Here is an 18,964-nt window from a genome sequence, read left to right as displayed (position 1 = left end):
GGGCAGTTGGGGACAAGGAGAAGGGAGGCTTAGACAGGGAGTAAGGTCCCAAGGGGCAGTTGGGGCAGAGGTCCCAGGAGGGAGCAATCAGGGGACAAGGACCAGCGGTGCTCAGGTAAGGGGTTGGGTCCTGGGGGGCAGCTATGGGCAGCGGTCCCAGGAGGGGGTGATCAGTGCACAGGGAGCAGGGGGGTTGGATGGGTGGCAGTTTCTGTGGGGGGCAGTCAGAAGGAGTGGATGGTGGCAGGGTGGGGCTGCTCTCCATCCCCATGGCATGTCCTATTTTTTTGAATGTTAAAATATGGTAACCCGACCCTTCACAGTGCAGCTCTCCATTTACAGCAGGCTGCAACATGCAATTGCCTAGCAACTTTGACTTAATAACTAGACTACATTTTCTGGAGACAACTCACTACAGAAGTTCATAAGTGAAAACAATTTCAATAAATGTTGGGTTAAATCACTATTAACATAGAATTTCGAGTGCTTGCAATTTAATCTTTCTTGCTTTGATCACTGATGAAGTAAAGGATTTGAAACACTATCACTTTCAGTAAACTTTACCTTTCAGAATCACGGTACAATTCTGCTTTCAAGATTTCTAGTTGTTTCTTTGTTATAGACCTCCATATATTTTATTTTTCATTTAAACTTTTTAACAAAAAATACCTTTTTTGAATACAGCAACATTTTTTCTGGAAAGTTTTCATTTTGGTTGAAACTTCATTTTTTGATGCAAAATGCAAATTTTTTCAGGTGTGTGGTTTTTTTTAACTTATCCTCTTCCTTCTATCTGGGAGAGTAAAATCAATGAGGTATTTTTCCCAAAACATGAAAAACTTTCTGAAAATTTAAAATGAAATGAAAATCTTTCTTTTGATTTTTTTTCAAAATGTACTTTCCTTTTCTACCAATTCTATTTATTTATTTTTTTCAGTGAGCTCTTTGAAAGCAGCTATAGCACTGCATAACTTTTAAGGATTTTTATTTTTTTAAAAAGAGCAGAGGTTGGGGAAATAAACTGACTAATATCTGTGAAGAACTCAGATTACAGTGAAAGGAGCTATATAAAAACCTATGTAGACAGACCCAATAACTCAGGGACCAACCATTTTAAGAACAAGTAAATGGATAAAAGCAAAGCTGGTCAGAAAATTTTATTTTTGCTGGGGGGTAGTACAGAAGAAGTTATTTTTTTGGTCTGAAAATCAAAAATTTAAATATGGAAATACACAATGGTAATTCATAGGAATTCTAGCTCAAATGTCTCATGCCCCCATTTCTGCTTTGTGGACTGGGCTCCCTGGCCAGACTACCTCTCTCATGATGCACCATGATCTCCTTGATTGCTAAGCTACCAGGGTGCATCATGGGATTCCAGTTGCCATAAGGCATCATGGAAGATGTAGTTGAAAAGTCAACATTCCCAAAGCAAGCAGACATTATTCATGGAAACCTTTGATCTGTAAAAAAATTCAGTTTTCTATCATAAAATAGTTTTGACAGAAAGTTTTTGACCATCTTTCAACAAGAGAAAAAACTCTTGATTGAGAGAGGCCTAAATGGAACATAAGGAACCAATAAGAACATAACAATGGCCATACTGGATCAGATGAATGGTCCATCTAGCTCAGTATCCTCTCTTCTGACAGTGGCCAGTGCCAAATGCTTCAAAGGGAATGAGCAGAACAGGGCAATCATCAAGTGATTCATCCCCTCTTGTCCAGCCCCAACATCTGGCAGTCAGAGGTTTAGGGACACCCAGAACGTGGGGTTGTATCCCTGACTGTCTTGGCTAATAGCCATTGATGGACCTATGTTCTATGAATTTATCTAATTATTTCTTAAATCCAATTATAGTTTTGGCCTTCACAATATCTCCTGGCAACAAGTTCCACAGGTGAAGAAGCACTTCCTTTTGTTAGTCTTAAACCTGCTGCCTATTAATTTCATCGGGTGACTCCCGTTCTTGTGTTATGTGAAGTGGTAAATAACACTTCCTTATTCACTTTTTCCACACCGTACATGATTTTATAGACCTCCATCATACCCCTACTTTAGTTGTCTCTTTTTCCAAGCTGACCAGTCTGAGTCTTTTTAATCTCTCCTCATATGGAAGCTGTGTCATACCCAGTCAGCTGCAGGTTTGCATGGAAATTCAGGTCATCATGAAATGCCCAGCAGGGCTCACAAAATCGTTTTTGTGCTCTTATAGTTCCCAGTGTATTACCATGAAAGTTCACTGGATGCTCCATAAAGCAAAAGAATGAGAATTATCTCTGCTTCTATCTGGGAACGTTATGGTAAGGAAGCATGTTCTCCTTTCCATTCAGTGTAAAATTGTTACCTCTTGCACCAGCTATTGTGGCAGACAGTGCCCCAGAAATTGCCAGAGCTCGGATGGGGGATAGAGTGCATTTTCTAGAAGAGTTATCACTGTCAACACAAGGAGAATAAATTAGAGTCAGGAATAAAAGAGGACATTAAAGCCCCTGTGGCACCATCTTAAAAGAATTTCTAATACTCAAAGATATTTCAGTTTCCGATCTTTCCAAATACCATTTATAATCCAGATAAAGCAACTTTGAGGAAACAAACGAGGTGTAATTTCAGGCTTATTATGCATTCAGTGCTTTGTCATATTTATTTTATATTATAGCTTTAAAATGTAAAAAGGAAATTATTAAAATGCACAAATTACATTTCAGCATTGTTTTATTTGGTGTTAGTTCTGTTTTGAAAAGTAGTTCCCAGATGACATTTTGTCCTGTCAGCTCACTTTAGCTCTCAGACGACACAGTTATTTATTCTCTGGGCTAACCCTAGATTCTTTATTCAGTCCCTGCTCACTTGTTTGGGCAAAACTCTTAGAGGGTTCAGATTGGGGTGGGGAATACTTTGAGGGTCTGATTCTGGTTTCCCTTGCAATGATGTAGATCAGGAACAAATCCAATGTAGTCCAGAGATACACCGATGTATAAGTGAGATCAGACAACCTGCACCAGAGTTTCTGCAGCATAGAATTTTGACTGATTGTATCCTCTCCCTGGCTGCTAAGTGCAGCTCAGGTGGATGAAAAGTATAGATTAAACCTTTCAGGCAGTTCCTGAGCTCGGAATATAGTGTCACTCATTTTAATCATTTGTTTCATAAAGGGACCCAAGATGAAAAATGCTGTGTGATTTCTTTATCAATGTTCTTGATATTTCAGGTAGTTCAGCCTGTCGTTTTTATTTATTTATTTAGTGGCTTTATTAAATATGCACACCATCCTCTGGGTATGCTTCCAAAATATAAACTTAAATGGAACTGACATAATGTCAAGCTGAAAACACCCCTCTGGAGAACCCACCTTCCCAACCTACCCCACCAGAAAACACATGTGCCTTACAGCATCCCCAGAAATGTCAAGGCAGCAGGGAACGCAAATTCCAGAGTTAGGGGCCTTTGTATGGAAAACACTCTGCCACTAAACATACAAAGCTAGAGAGTGTCAGATCAATCCTCCGGGCTGATCTCGACTGCTGGCCCAGAGCACAAATGGGGGGGAGGGGTACGATTTCTACAGCAGCCAAGAGACATATTACCTTGAGCTTCTTGGATTAAAACAAATGTGAAATTGCACCTAAACATGCTTGGAAGCTAATACAGTCTGTGGAACACAGCTGTAATGTAATCCAGACAAGAAGCACGGCCCTGTAACCAGAGAGCTCTTTGTACAATAACGAGGGTCAAAAAGAATTGCCCAATATGGACGTAATATTTTTCAAGGGCCAGATCCTCATCTGGTATAAATTGGCATAGATCTGTTGACTTCAATGATGTGCTGAGTGTCTGACTCTTACTTTAAAAACAAATGAAAGTTGATGGAAGTTTGCCACTTTGCACCAGATAAGGATCTGTCCCTCGGTGTTTAGGGGAGAATTAGGTCCCTGCAGGAGATCTTTTCTGCCTGTTGCTGATGTCTAAGAAATCCCCCCTAGTCCTAACTCTTCAATGATCTTGAGGAAGTCCAGGAATCACCACGGATACAAATGACTTTAACAGACTTTGCCACCTGCAGTCTTGACTTATATCCTCACTCACTAATGTTCAGTCACTTCCTGATTCTGAACCTGGTCCTATCTCCCTTTCTATCTGGACTGCCACAGTACATCCTGAGGGTCATGATACTTCAGCCAGTATCTCATACAGGTGGTTCCTCAGAGATGTACACTCGAAACTTCCACAACTGTTGGATGATTAGGATAATTAGACTAATGCTCCCTGGATTAATCCTGCTCCAAAGATTGATGTTCACACAGAAGCCCATACGTATGGTTTTGTAGACATGTCCAGTTCTAGCACCATGGCAATCTTCATGCACAGTCATGCAGGCCAGTGGCACAATTAAAAAAAAATATCTCCCAGTAATTTCTGAAAATAGCCCACCTGACACAACAGCTCAGAGCAAACTGTGTTGAGGAACCCCCTTGCAATGTCAACAGCTCAGATGAACAATGCTAAATGGCTGGCACTGGCCCATGTCATTTCTTTCTTGCCGTATTCCTCTTCAGTTTTCCCTCATTGCAGAACAGTTTTAAATTACGTATCATCTCTCCCAGCTGTCTTGTACAACTGTGGTGACTTGCTCATCTAAGCGGTGACCTACAAACAGATGTTGTGCATGAAACAGGAACCACTGCAGTTGACACGTATTATCACATGCCAGACGGTGGGGCAAAATGACAGAGCTTGAGATGAGGAGGAAATCATGTATGACATGTCCTTCATTTCAATGAGTAGCATGTCACTTCTGGCCTAACTTTTCATCTGCTCCGTCAAATGTTATTTGACAGGTCATACATCTGACTGCTCGGTCCTGGTTATATATACATAGTATAATGAGAGACATAATGGCTAGGCAGTAGGGAGAGCAGGATCCCAGCAGTGAACCATGAAACGTACTCTTTGAATTATGTGCCAGGTTATCAGGACATTTGCATTAAGGTGGTCTGACATTTCTTATGAGTGTGGTCCAAGACCACCAGTGAGCATACTTTCGAAGGGAGATTACCAATGGGCAATTTGTTTTTTCCTGTCAATCATGGATATGCCTCCAGTAATGCTGTTTACAGCTCACCAGACTAAAAACATTGTTTCAAGCAGTAATATGTCAAAGGAGCATGGGGGACCCGAGTTAAAATGTGAGAACCAATGTGTCTAATGAAGATGCTGAGATGGCCAATCTAAGGAGTGAAGCAATACAGAATTTTGAAACCCCACCTTTAGCTGGGTCAAGGTTTCCCAAACTATGGTGCTTGGACTACCGGCGGTGCCTGGAGTGCTGTCTGGTTACATGGTACTGCCTTTCCTTGTTTCCAGCTGAGAGATTAGAACAGAGGAGCATGATAATATCTAGCTCTTATAAAGTATTTTTCTTCAGTAAATCTCAAGGTTTTTTAAGTTATATATCCACACAGGTAGAAAAGTATTATCCCCATTTTTACAGAAGCACAGTGATATTTAGGCCCTGTCTATATGTACAGAGCTGCAGTGATGCAGTTGTACCAACTTAGCTGCTCCACTGAAGTGTATCTGGTGAAGGCACTCTAGGCTGACGAGAGAGAGCTTTCCCATTAGCATAATAAAACTACCTCTGCGAAAGGCAGAATCTAACACTTATATCAGCACAACTTATGTCGCCCAGAGTGGAAGATTCACACCCTATTCCTGGGGGAATTCTGTGCCACTGTGCATGTGCAGAATTTATGTCCCCCACAGAAGTCCTAGGCTAAGGCTCTAACTTCTGAACCATCCTTCCTCTCAGAAGAAGCAAAGAAATAAAGAAGAAAAGGAGTAAGTGTGATTTCTTTTTTTACAGAAAGAACAAATCAGTTATCACACTAAAGCCTGGTCTACACTTAAAACTTAGATTGACCTAACTACAGTGGTCAGGGCTGTGAAAAATTCACAGCTGGGAATTCTTCCGTTGACTAGCGAGTGTCTAAACTGCCATGATACAACAGCCGAACTGCAGCACTGCAGCTGTACACTGTAGTGTAGACATACCTGATTCATCTGTATTTTAGAACTGTTCATGTTGGGGGCGATTTGGCTGCATATGACTCATGCAGAAACAGTATTGCAAAAGCTGTGGATAATGCTCGAACCCACCACAGAGATCCTGCTGACCTCATTATTATTTGTATTAGTGTAGCACGGCACAGCACCCCATCATGGGATGTTATTTGCCTTGAGCAGGACCCTTAATTTAAATAGGACTAGTACTTACGTAAGTTAGCAAACAGAATTTGTCCCAGTCATTCTACCCCAGCCTCCTGCATATATTTAATCTAATCACAATCCAGCAAAGCACTTAAACATGTGCTTAACTTTAAGCTGTCCCACTGGAGCCAATGGGCCTATTCATGTAAAGTTAAGCATTGTGCTTTTTTGGATCTAGGCCCTATTGACCAAAAGGTTTTGTAAAACAGCCTGCTTACTTACTTCTAACACTTCAGCCCACGATTTAGGAAAGTACGCAGTCATTTCAATTCCATAAGAATGAATATCTTGGCCAAAAGGAGATTACAAAATCCCCACCCACCTCATCTCAGCTTATCTTTTGGATCAGCTCAGGCAACAACTAAATGGCCTATAACAGTCAGAGAGGAGGCTGGGGGAAGGAGGCCTCATGACAACAGAAAGCCTACAGGGCCGCCTCCAGGCACCGGCTCAGTAAGCAGGTGCTTGGAGTGGCCAAGGGGAAGGGATGGCACATTGGGCTTTTCGGTGGCAATTTGGCGGCGGGTCCCTCGGTCCCTCTCGGAGGGAAGGACCGGCCGGCGAATTGCTGCCGAAGAAGAAAGTGGTGCGGTGGAACTGCTGCTGATTGCAATCATGGCTTTTTTTCTTTCTGTTTTGCTGTTTGGGGCGGCAAAAACCCTGGAGCCAGCCCTGGATGCCTAAAATCATTTGTGTTCAGTTATTGACATTTTCCCAAAAGCTTTTAATTCTCAGGTGTTCCCAAAGAATATGCAGTAGGATGCCTGCAGCAGATTTAGAGCTAACTGGGATTATTATTGGCAATGCCGGTAACATACATGCATGCAGAAGTCCAGTATGCATAGAAGAATATTTGTTCCCATGCTCCAGCCCAGGTTTTATTCTTGATACTCAACTGCCCGGAGTCTGATCCAACTGAAGGTAAGCCTGGCCCCTGAGGCCGTGCCAATCCCACAAAGTTCCTGATATTGCCTGTACAGCAAATCAGCCTGTTCAGAAGAAAAGCTGACCTGCTGTGCAGAGGCAAAAAACTCCTTTGCTGTGCACAGAAGATAAACGACCTTCCCATGCTCTGCTATTCTATATCCCACACCCGACCCCAGGTGTTCCAAGTGTTGCTGCAATCTTATAATTGAAATAGTAACATCTTTAATGCCCCACTCCTCAAATTGTGCCCCCAAATTGAGGGGAGGAATTGTACCAGACAATTTATCGTCCATCTAATGCTCCCCGTGGGTGTTCAGGGTTTTCCGGCATCTCACCACCCCTTGTCTTTAGCGTGTATCAGTCTTCCCACATGCCGGCTGTAGCTCAGCATCCTGAAACAAGCAGCCACTGGCCACAGACAGCCACTGACTTCCAGGTCTCTGCAGACCTTGCCCTCTCTTGTGCAGGCTAGTGACAGACACACATGTGGCAAACTCAGGACAATTAGCTACCAGGAGAGGGGTAGTAATTGGTCCCGGAACGCTTAGCCCTGGAGGAATAAGGTTCAGCTGGGACGGGGGTTAGCAGGTAACTAATTAGGTTCAGCTGGCCCCAATTGCTGGAGACCTTTTTAAAACCTCCCTGGCAGGGAAGCAAGGGGGGAGGAGCGGGGAAGAGAGAAGCAGAGTAGTTGCCAGCAAGTAGGGGCAGCTGAACTCTGAGATTCTTCTTGCAAGGCAGATTGCATCCTCCCCAGAAGGAGAGGAAACTAGAGCAAGGGGCTGGCTGAGAAGGGATCAGCCAGACCCTGTGAGATTGGGAAGGGTTTTTTTTCTTTTACTTTGCCCAAGCCTGTGTCTCTGAGGCTAAGAAGGACTGAGCTAACAAAAGGAGAGGCAGGTACTTTGCCACACACACCAACCCCCAAGCCCCTCTGCCAACATCCCCCTCTGTAGCGTCCAGCCCCTGTCACTGGACACTTACAGAAATAACTAGTTAAGCTGTCTCAGAAGAGACAGTGTATACACAGCTTGGCTGGCACGCCTCAGGATCAGTCTTTATAACAACACAGCTCTGGAATCAACTGATAGTGCAAACAAATGTAAGTTTATTTATAAAGATTAAGAGAGAGTGCGCAAGGATAAGAAGACCAATAGGTTACATGTCAAACATAAGAGATTACATGAATGTCAGTCTAAACGTAACTCAAACAGGCTAAACTACCTATCTAAAGGATTTCTTCCAGCGTCACTAGCCCACATGGCGAGGATCCAACTTTCATGAATGCAGAAAAGTGCTATCCTTTGTGCTTCCTCGGTAAAGGATAAGAAAGGGCTCCTTCTTCCTTCCTCTTGTAGTCCAGTGATCCTTTGAAATGGTCCTTTTGACATACGCCACCAGATAAGGCTCTTCTTCTCCCATTGCTTGTATTCCAGTGTGCTCCCCCTCACCCACATTGGTTTCACATCTCCCCACATTAATCTGCTTCTCCTGTTGACCTCACATGCAAATGGGGCTTCCTTTCTGTTGACTTTACAATGTTTAATGTACAGCATAGACCGGGGACCAGATAAGCTTTTGTCTGGCAGAAGCCTTCTTTCTCCACTCTACCTTGTTACAGACTTTAAAACACAATTCCCTGTACAGTGTCACTACATACTTTTCACAATGAGATTCATGACTACTGTGCCATCACTGTTCATCTGATACCTTACAAGGCATATTTTAGATAAATAATATGAAAGCAGTGTGTTGAGTGAGGTGAGTTTATCAGGCCTGATAGGACTTGCTGACCCAGAGAATTAAACTCTTTCCCATCTGGCACCAAGGAGCCTCTGGGTCGCACCATCTTAATCTTCGTATACTATGGTTTGTGGAAGTTCTCTCTGGATCACCAAAGTGAAACATACTTGCTCATCAGGGCTGGGCTTGTGAAGAGCAGCAGGGAGAAATCTTTTGTACAGCAGGACTCTTGCTGGAGCCCCAGAACCATGCTGCCAGTTTATGACGCCCTTAAATTATTATCTAGCTGACTGAAGGGCAGTGGGGAATCTCATTCTTGCATTAGGTCATGGGGATGAACTGGACGTTGAGCAGAGACATCTCCTTGGAGGCCATGGGACCCACTTGCTATCCTCAGAAGGAATGCTAAGGAGTGCATATTGAATTTCTCCGACTAAAAGACAGCGATAAATGTGTACACAGCAAACCATACCAAGTTAGTCTGATATCACTGAAGTTGGTAGTTGCCTTAGCACACTTGTATTTGTTTTTATATGTGCCTTTTGCAAAGTATTAAGGTATTGGATTGGAGGAAAGTACTTCAGTCCAAGTAGCTGGGTAGCATCTTATAGAGTTTGTTTCCAATATCAAGAGTAAGCTGTTTCACTGGGCAGGCTTAAGAAAAAGGATAAGAAGTATCTGAGGACTCAATAGTATCAGCCTGCAGTTCAAAGGGAATGGGAAACAGCAGTGAGTAGAAGGAAGGGTGCTATATTTAGCCACACATTGGCTCATTGCTAGGGCTTTGGTTGCAAAGTGAACTGGCAGATAACCTGATAACAGCTGCCCAATTCATCAGCCAATAGGACGTGTACTATCACTGGAGAACAGCCTGGCTGAATCTTGTTAACCTGTCCAGAAAGCCAGCAAGGCTCTACTGACTCTATTGGAACTATTCACATGCTTAAAGTTAGCCAGATACATCAATGCCTTTTTGGATGATGGCCTAAATGCAGCTGAATTTCTAGGTGAGAGACCTACCTACCAGGATATAACCTATCATCTCTGTTCATCAGACCTTTAGAGAAATAAATCTGGTACTGGGAAACAGAGCACTGAGCCAGAAGCTGAGCAAAGAAACAGAACATTCTATGACGGAGGACTTGGGGATAATTACAATACTCTTTCAAGTATCAGGGGGTAGCCGTGTTAGTCTGGATCTGTAAAAGCAGCAGAGAGTCCTGTGGCAGCTTATAGACTAACAGAGGTATTGGAGCATGAGCTTTCGTGGGTGAATAATCTTTATAAATACCCATGCATCCGACGAAGTGGGTATTCACCCATGAAAGCTCATTCTCCAATACCTCTGTTAGTCTATAAGGTGCCACAGAACTCTTTGCTGCTTTTATAATACTCTGTGCTACTATAAAACCTCCTATCCAAGGAACTCATAGTACTTTATAAACATGAATAAATCAGTATTGGCAATGGGTATTATTTCTATTTTACAGAGCGGAAACTGAGCCAGACAGAAGTTTTAACTTGCTAAGTGCCAGGAATAAAATCTAGATTTACTAATGCCCATGTTTCTACTTCCACGTAGCCTCCAGAAGGAAAGATGATCTTGTTATGATATGGTGGGCAATGATCTTCTGTTGCATCTTTTGCTAATTATACAACAAAGATATAAAGGAACCACTATGTCAATACCTGAGTGGCATCAAGCTCACTGATTACTAGGGACTGACATTCTGGTTTCATGCTCTCTCTGCATCACATCTCCCCTTAGTTATGACCTGCTGAAAGACATAAACCTCCTCCCTCTCCCCAAAAAATTAATAAACTAACAATACTGCCAGAACTTTTAAAATCCTATGGGGAGGAATTTCTTTTCTTAACTAAAATTGTCTAATGCCCTCAAGCTTCCTGTGTCGTCATTTCTGATATCAGCCATTAATAGCAGAAAAGAGAGGCGGATCAGTGTGGATGGGGATCTAAACTGAAGGACACCCCAGTGTATGTTCACAGTATACACACACAGATTAGATTAAAAACATCTAATGCTGTTGCTGGAAAGTTGCCATGTAACATGACTTTTATTATTAGACTCCAGAAGGATAACGCAAAATACAATAACCAAAAACTGAGAGAGACAAAGCAGTCTGCTCCCTAAGGCAAAGAGGCACAGTTCATTCCATCCTGTTCCAGGCTGGTTCATTCCAGACTGACTCTGATTGCACCCTTTCCCACAGAATCCCCTAGCCTGCAAGCAGGAACAGGAAACCCCTTACAATTAAAGTGGCAGCCTACAAATTTCAACACAATTTTCCAATACGCCACAACTCTTACAAAGCAAAACCAGCTGAGAGGTTTGTACGAGGAGATGAGCTAGCTGGTTACAGACCTAGGAATGTGGATTTTTGTACTGCATACCATAAGCCTGTCATAACTGTGTAGACAATGCTTTCATTAAACTGTATAAAGTGGGTTTTACTATTTGATGGCGTGTTTTGCTAATGCTGTCCATTGAGTGGCTTATTGGATGAATAGGTCAGTGTATTAGAAGCATGACACTTTATTTGTCCTGAAATCCCACAAGTAAGGAGCACTTTCCAAAGAAGGGCTGTTTGTCTGTGACGTATGTCTAGAAAGCGTGCCACTGAAGTATTACAGAAACCCAAATGTTGCCTTTAAGAAGTGATAGCCTAAAGAAGCTGCGGGTAAATACAAGAAGGAACACTGGAGAGAAGAAGCCATTTGCCAGCTGGAAATGGCATAAAGGGAGTAGCAGCAAGCATTAGATCATCATGGGTCACCACTTACTACAATGAAATCTACCAGCTATCCACATCTGTCACAGTTGATAGACTGTATTAAACAATAGAATTGGCTTGAGGTGATGTGTAATGGGGTTTTTTCCAGTTAAAATTGTTTTTGAACAGCTATGGTGTAGTTATTGGACCATTATACAAGCAACAGATTAGAAATTACCTGTGCACAGAAATATTTCTGTTAGTTGGGAGACGTCTAACTCAGTGAGGAAAAACTCTGTCAAAGGTGTACAATCTGTCTTTGCTGCCTTGACTTAGTGACATATATTGAGCTGCCTTAAAAATTGATGTTTGATTGCATTGTATAAAAAATAAAGCTTCTGACTGTGTAATAAAGGTGCGACTTTCAGAGAGCTGGAAGAAGTCTGAGTTTTATTTCCTCATCGCCATCCTGTGACATGGGCCAGAGTTACAAAAGCTCCATAACCTTTGTCATACAAGTGGCTTTGGCTACTGTAAGATCCTCCTTTTATATGTTTTTTTTTAAAGCCAATTTAAATACAAGATGATACCAGCTGGAAATAAAAAATACAAACCAATGCAGCTAGGGGTGAAAGTAATAATAAATTCTTACCAGTACTGGGGCCGGCTCCGGTCCCTGGAAGGGACAGGGCCTCGGGCAGATGGGACAGGGCTTGGGGGGGTCAGCCTCCAACAGCCAGCCCATCCGGGCTGCCTGGCACCGCTGCCTGGGCCTCTGGCGGCGATTTAAATGGACCCGGGACTCTGGCCGCTGCCGTGGCAGCAATGGCTGGCCCACAGGGGCAAAAGGGGCAATGACATTAAGGCGCTGCTGCAGCAGCACTTTAATGTGGGCTGCGTATGGGCACTGTACTGGCCCGTACCAACTTACTTTCACCCCAAATGCAGCCAATTAGTAAAACACACACAGAGAGAATTGTGCATAGTGGCAGCCAGGATAGGTGCCCTGAAGATGGGTCAGGTAGAGGAGATTATTCTGTCTCTCATTACACAGGTGTCAATAACCTGTTATCTCTAACCCGCATGGGCTTTCTGATCACACAACTGCTGCTTGGTCAGAAAATAGTTCCTTCTTCGGTGTCTTCAGCTGCTGATGTGCACCTGCCACCTGAAATCTGTGTTTGCTTCTCCTTGCGTTTTCCATTCTCAATGGCTGGTTGGACATGTTCTACATCAGATAGTCCACAGGGGTCAGAGAATTGGAATTCTGCTTGGCTCAGTATCCACTGTAGCTACCATTACAGAATGGGTATAAATGTTATACGCGGCAAGGAATGCTATGGGAGTCTAATGATATTGACTAAGAATGGCCATTAGACTACAATTAGTTCTGTAAGGAAACCCTACAGCAATTAGCTAGTGTCTTCCATAGAAACATAACCATTAGCCCAACTAAATTCCTGGGAGATATCTAATGTGTACTGGCAATGGCTTTCCTTTCCTCAATTTCCATGGCAATTCCTGTAATGATTCGGTTAGTGCCAACTGTGATCATGTATATGCATGGGCTGTTTCAACAAAACTGTTAGTACTTCAGCTTTTGCAAAAAAAGGTGAATTAGATTCTAAACACAGTTGAGTCACAAGAGTGTTTTCAGTATTCAGTGAAAGCTTTTTACTCATTTGCAAATGTCTATTTCCAAGCTCTCAGTTCTCACACTTCTATGGTATGGCAGCAGAACAAAATAAAAACAAAGCCTCCACACAGAGAGAGAGAGAAAGACACACACACACACAAACTATCGTTATTATGTACTGTGCAATAAATAAAAATCTGAGACTGAGGTGCGTGTCCCTCATAACAGCTGTTTTAATTTCTGTCCCATTTACATTTGAAAGTTTAAAGACAGGAAGCAAAAGAGGACCAGAGGACAATAGCAGAGACCAAAAGGGATAAAATGGGTATGGGAGAAACAGGCTGACAATCACCTCATTTCTGACATCTGCTAAATAAGAAAAATACCAATGCCTGAGATTCTTTGAGGTATGAGACCTTTTTCATCAGCAGTGGTTGGAAAGTCTTTTCTTTCCATAGGCCCTTAATGGATTTCAGGGAAGAACAAGTAGGAGCTAACTCTTTTTTTATCTTGTTTGTTCTTGTGACAGGGTGGACTAGGTCTGGAAGCCCCCTGCTGGAAAAGAGCAGAGGAGAAGTCATCCAGGCTGCCTAAGCTGCCTGCAGAGGAAGGCAGCCAATAAGAGGAGCTGCTGGAGTGGCCAATCGGAGGTGAGGAGGGCCATATAAAAAGGAGCAACAGGTACAGAACAGTTGGTTGCTGCCTGGCTGTCAGAGCAGCAGGATTGCAGACATTGTACTGTGGGTAAAACTGAGCCCAGGGAGGGCTGTTGAAGACTAGGGAAGTCGAGATGGAGCTTCTGGCAGGCTTCAGGGACTGAGCCCAGAACCTAGCCAGACCAACTGAGGTACCACAATGGGCCCTGCTGGACTGTTTCATAGAGGGCAGTATCTCCAAGGGGGAAGCCTGGGCAGAAGGTAAAGACTGGAAGAGGATTGTTTGTCCTCTTCCACCTAGAGACAGTATGTGTGACTAGGCTGGAGGGCTGAGTCACTGATGACCTGCTGAAGAAATCATTGGCTGGGGTGGCTCATGAAAGGTGGGTGCCACCCTGTTCTGAGAACTAAGAAATAGCAGGCTCACACCTGAGCAGAAGGGGGTTCTCATGAGAGGCGGGTGCTGACCCTGTTACCGTTCTCTAGTAAAATACTAGAAAGGAATAAAATGTCTCCTAAGGGAAAAAAGAGAATGAACAATGGAAGGGGGTGATGAGACTCTTTTTATTCAAATAACATAATACTCAATAATGACCTATGGTAACCTTAAGTAAAGAAACTTCAAAACTGGTACCAGGCTGCAGCAGCAGGAGAGGCTAAGAATCAAGTTGGGGAGCAGATGGAGTCGGAACAAAAGTTAATGTGGAAAATCAAAGTAAATCCATCGTTAACATGATAATATAGAATTTGGGTTCTCTGTTCCAAGACAGATTGTCCTTCATCGTCTGGGGATGGGTGAGAGTTAGCTAACTGGGTGTCTTGGCTTGGCTGAGAACATGCTGGCTTTTAATGGATTCTCCAGTTGGTCTGGTGGATTTTAGGAGGCCTTATGTTTTTTTCCTGCTGTCACATTACCCTGTCCCCATTTCTTACACCCTGCCCTTCCTCTCTCGCACATGACAGCTCAATCTACAGACTTGGGGAAAGAGGGCAATCTTCTGCTTCTTTGTCTGTGGGTTGAGGGAGAAGGGTAGGGAGCAGGAGAACTCCTAGGATGGTTCATGCTTCAGTGCCACCCAGCCCATGCACCTGTGTGAAGCATAGCCGTGGGGCAGGCTGTGGGCCATCCAATGTAAATTCATTCCCAAAGCAAAGACCTAGATTAGGACCTTGACAAAGATTCTCCACCTATCCATCCTGACTGCTTTGTGCTATGACTTTCTTATCACTACCTTTTTCACACAGCTCTTCACTTCTACTGTTTTATGCTGAGCTAAACCGAGTGGTGGTTTTGGTTTTGCAGAAGCTCAGTAGCTGAGAGGCAGAGAGGGCATGTTTTGCAAACCACTTTAGTAATAATGTCTTTATCCAAAGAACTCAAAGGATGAAATCCTGGCCCCATGTCAAGTCAACAGGAATTTTTCTTTACAAAAAATGAACTCCATTTCACTATCCTGCCTGAGGAAGACATTCATCTCCCCATTTTACAGATGAGAAAGCTACAGCGCACACAGGCTCAGTGAATTACCACAGGTCACATAGTAAAACAGTGGTAGAAACAGGACTAGAACGCTGGCATCCAATTCCACTCTTCTCTGCCCACCAGATGACCCTCCCTGCCTAAATTCAGCACAGGCTTGACCTAGATCTGTTTCAGCAGTTCTCAGATTGTGGGTTGGGACCCCAAAGTGGGTCATGACCCAATTTTAATGAGGTTGCCAGGGCTGGCTGAAGCCTGAGCCACACTACCCAGTGCCAAAGCCTGAGGGCTTCAGCCGTGGACAGCAGGGCTCAGGTTACACACCCGCTGCCTGGGGCTGAAACCTTTGGGCTTCAGCTTTGGCCTTTCTGCCTGGAGTGATGGGGCTTGGGCTTTACCCCCCTGCCCGAAGGCAGCCAGGCTCAGATGGGAGGTTCCTGGGGTTGCATCGTAATTTTTGTTGTCAGAAAGGGGTTGCGATGCAATGAAGTTTGAGAACTGCTGGTCTATTTATAACTAGAATTTTGTGTTTCAATGAATGACACTACACTAGAGCAAAAAATAGCAAAATTGGCTTTAAGAGTGTGTGGGGGGGAGATGATGCTGAAAGTGATGTTTTGCTGTGTGTCATTGGAATGCCACCAAGCTCCTAGTACTTCGTGCCAGGAAGATATCATAAAATTCCCATTAAAACACACTGCTTTGATACCCTTCCTGCCAGCACTCTGGGGAAGCCCTGGAGCCTGGCAGTTATCATTCATTATGATGGTTTCATGCCTCTCTTCAGAAAGCAGCATCTTAAAAAAGTCACATGATTTCCTACCACCTAATCCTTTTTGTTTTTACTTGCCAAAATGATTGTCATATTGTGACCAAGACTTACAAAGTCTCCCTAAAGACAGGAGCTGACAGCCAAAGCAATTTGATTCTGGATGAGCTGCCAAATTTTGTTCTGCCAAATTTTGGAGATGTTTTTTCCAACCCTGTTTTAATAACAATTTCCAGAAGCATTTTTTAAACACTTGAAAAAACTGTTAGTTTGTAATAAAGACTTTACATGAACAACTATGTTTTGTTGATATTGGTTTTCCTTATTGTTCCAATTAGCTGCAAATACTGTGTAGCTGAGTGTTAAAAATAACTACGTGAGAAATCAACATTGAAATCTGTCACATATAAAACTGGGAGATCCACTTATAATTGGTGTAGCTATCCATGGTCAAAGGCTTATGGAAGCTTAGGCTAGGAACTGTAAGAAGTAGAGCTGAGGATTCACAGGTGGCACTCTTCTCTCTGACCCTAATCCCGTAGCACTAATCTCAAGAGGCCTGCTCCTGGGTATAAAGTTAAATACATGCATAAGTGTCTGCAGGATTGAACCTAGTTCAGTGTTGAATCATTTCCCTAAGTTAGTAGGCCAGATCACTCCCTACATGGCGGTATTTATAAGATTTCTCTGCATTGTCTAACTCCAGGGGAAGAATCAGCAAATGGCAAAACCTGCACAACATCCAAGTCCATGTTCTGTTACCATTTGAGTGCTCAACGAAGCTCCCATTGACTTCAGTGGGACAGGGCTAGTCCAACTGTCATTTTTAAGAGTGGCAGTTGTGTTAGTCTGTATCCTCAAAAAGAACAGGAGTACTTGTGGCACCTTAGACACTAACACATTTATTTGGGCATAAGCTTTCATGGGCTGAAACCCACTTCATTGGATGCATGCAGTGGAAAATACAGTAGGAAGATATATACACACAGAACACAAAAAATGGGTGGTACCATCCTAACTATAATGAGAATAATCAAGCAACAGAGTCCTGTGGCACCTTATAGACTAACAGATGTATTGGAGCAGTCTGACAAAGTGAGCATTCACCCACGAAAGCTTATGCTCCAGTACATCTGTTAGTCTATAAGGTACCATAGGACTCTTTGTTGCTTTTTACAGATCCAGACTAACACGGCTACCCCTCTGATACTTGAGAGTAATCAATTAAGCCCACAAAAGCTTATACCCAAATGAATTTGTTCATTTCTAAGGTGACACAAGTAATCCTTGTCATTTTTAAATCTTTGCTGATTCCTGGAAGACTTGCCCGTAACAAGATGCATTTGTGACAGATGAGCTCTATCCTGCAACATCCTAAATAAACTGTATGGAATTAATTCAATGAAGTTGATCTTAAGTTAAACCTTGTTGAGTTAAGTTTGATACCTTTTGGGATCCATTGTATTAAAAATGAAATTGTGCAGTTCTTATTGTGGAACTGTATGTAACGCCTCTAGTAGGAGTGGAATATTAATGCAATTCCTCCAGTTATCTGCCCTTGCAAGCCACTCCCCTGGAGAGATGTGCATATCCCAGGTAAAACTGGATTCTCCAGAGACCAACAGACAAAGGATTTTTGGATAAATATCTTGGTTTTAAGCAGGTTCAGGGCCTTTCTTCCTGACTCAGCAAATGGACAGGATCATTGGTCCATGGAGGGTCCCATTCCTTAGGGAAGGGTTGGAAGGACTGCGCCTAGTGAGGCTCCATAAGACTGGTCATTCAGAGCTGAGATTTTTATGAACTTGTGATCATAGAAGAGACCCATTTGTAGGGTTTTGCAGGACTGCTCCTGCCAGACCCTATGTTAGAGTTGGGGATGATCTCTAGTAAGCTTATTAGCATGTGTGTATGGGGTTTTTTTCCTTAAGAATAAAATAGCCTGCATAAAATACTGTGCTGGGGAAAGTCACACTGTAGCCATCTCTGAAGACAAAGCAAGCAGCCTGGGCAGCCTGGCTCTACTGGGAATAACACAGAGAAGGAGGGAAATGGTGCAGCCTGGAGACACTCTAGTCAGAAGTGGGTGAGATGCAGGTCTCCAGCCAACAAAGGCAATGTCGAGAACTGGAAGCCTGAGAGTGGGTGTCCTTGCTGGACCACGGAGAGGAAAAAACAGGTGCAGTTGCTCTGAACTGAGGCAGCATTCAGGTTGCTAAAAGTCAGTCTTTACTTCCTGGTAGCTGCAAGTTAAAACCTGTTGTCACCTTATGTTCTGTTTTGCATAGGAATGAAATTCAAACATGTCTTTTCACTTTATACATGGTCAGCTACAAATCATAGGATATAAGTATCTAATACTGGGACATATGTTGCCCTCAGTTACACCCATGCAAAAGAAAACATAGTCAATAAAGTGGCATTAGCATAACTGAGGGCAGAATTTGGCCCACTGTTACAGTTTTCCTTGGGAGGGCCAAATCCTGCTCACCTTAATCACCTGCATAACTCCACTCATCTGATAACACAAGTAGGATTTGGGCCTTGGTAGTTTTAAAGTAGATCTTGAATTCCATTGGCATATGTCTGCAACAGTAGCTGTTTGTGCTTGTTAGAGTTTCCTTAAGGATTCTCCCCTCATCCCATAACAGTTCTATGAATCAAATGACTTTGGATAAACTGACCTTTATTTCATTTGCAGAATAACACATCATAGGTAGAACAGCTTGTCTGCTCCTTGCAAGCCCTGATTTG

Source organism: Chelonoidis abingdonii, chromosome 8 (genome assembly GCF_003597395.2).
Source record: "Chelonoidis abingdonii isolate Lonesome George chromosome 8, CheloAbing_2.0, whole genome shotgun sequence".
Lineage (NCBI taxonomy): Eukaryota > Metazoa > Chordata > Testudines > Testudinidae > Chelonoidis > Chelonoidis abingdonii.
The sequence above is the reverse complement of the archived record's forward strand: the minus strand, read 5'-3'. Positions refer to the sequence as shown.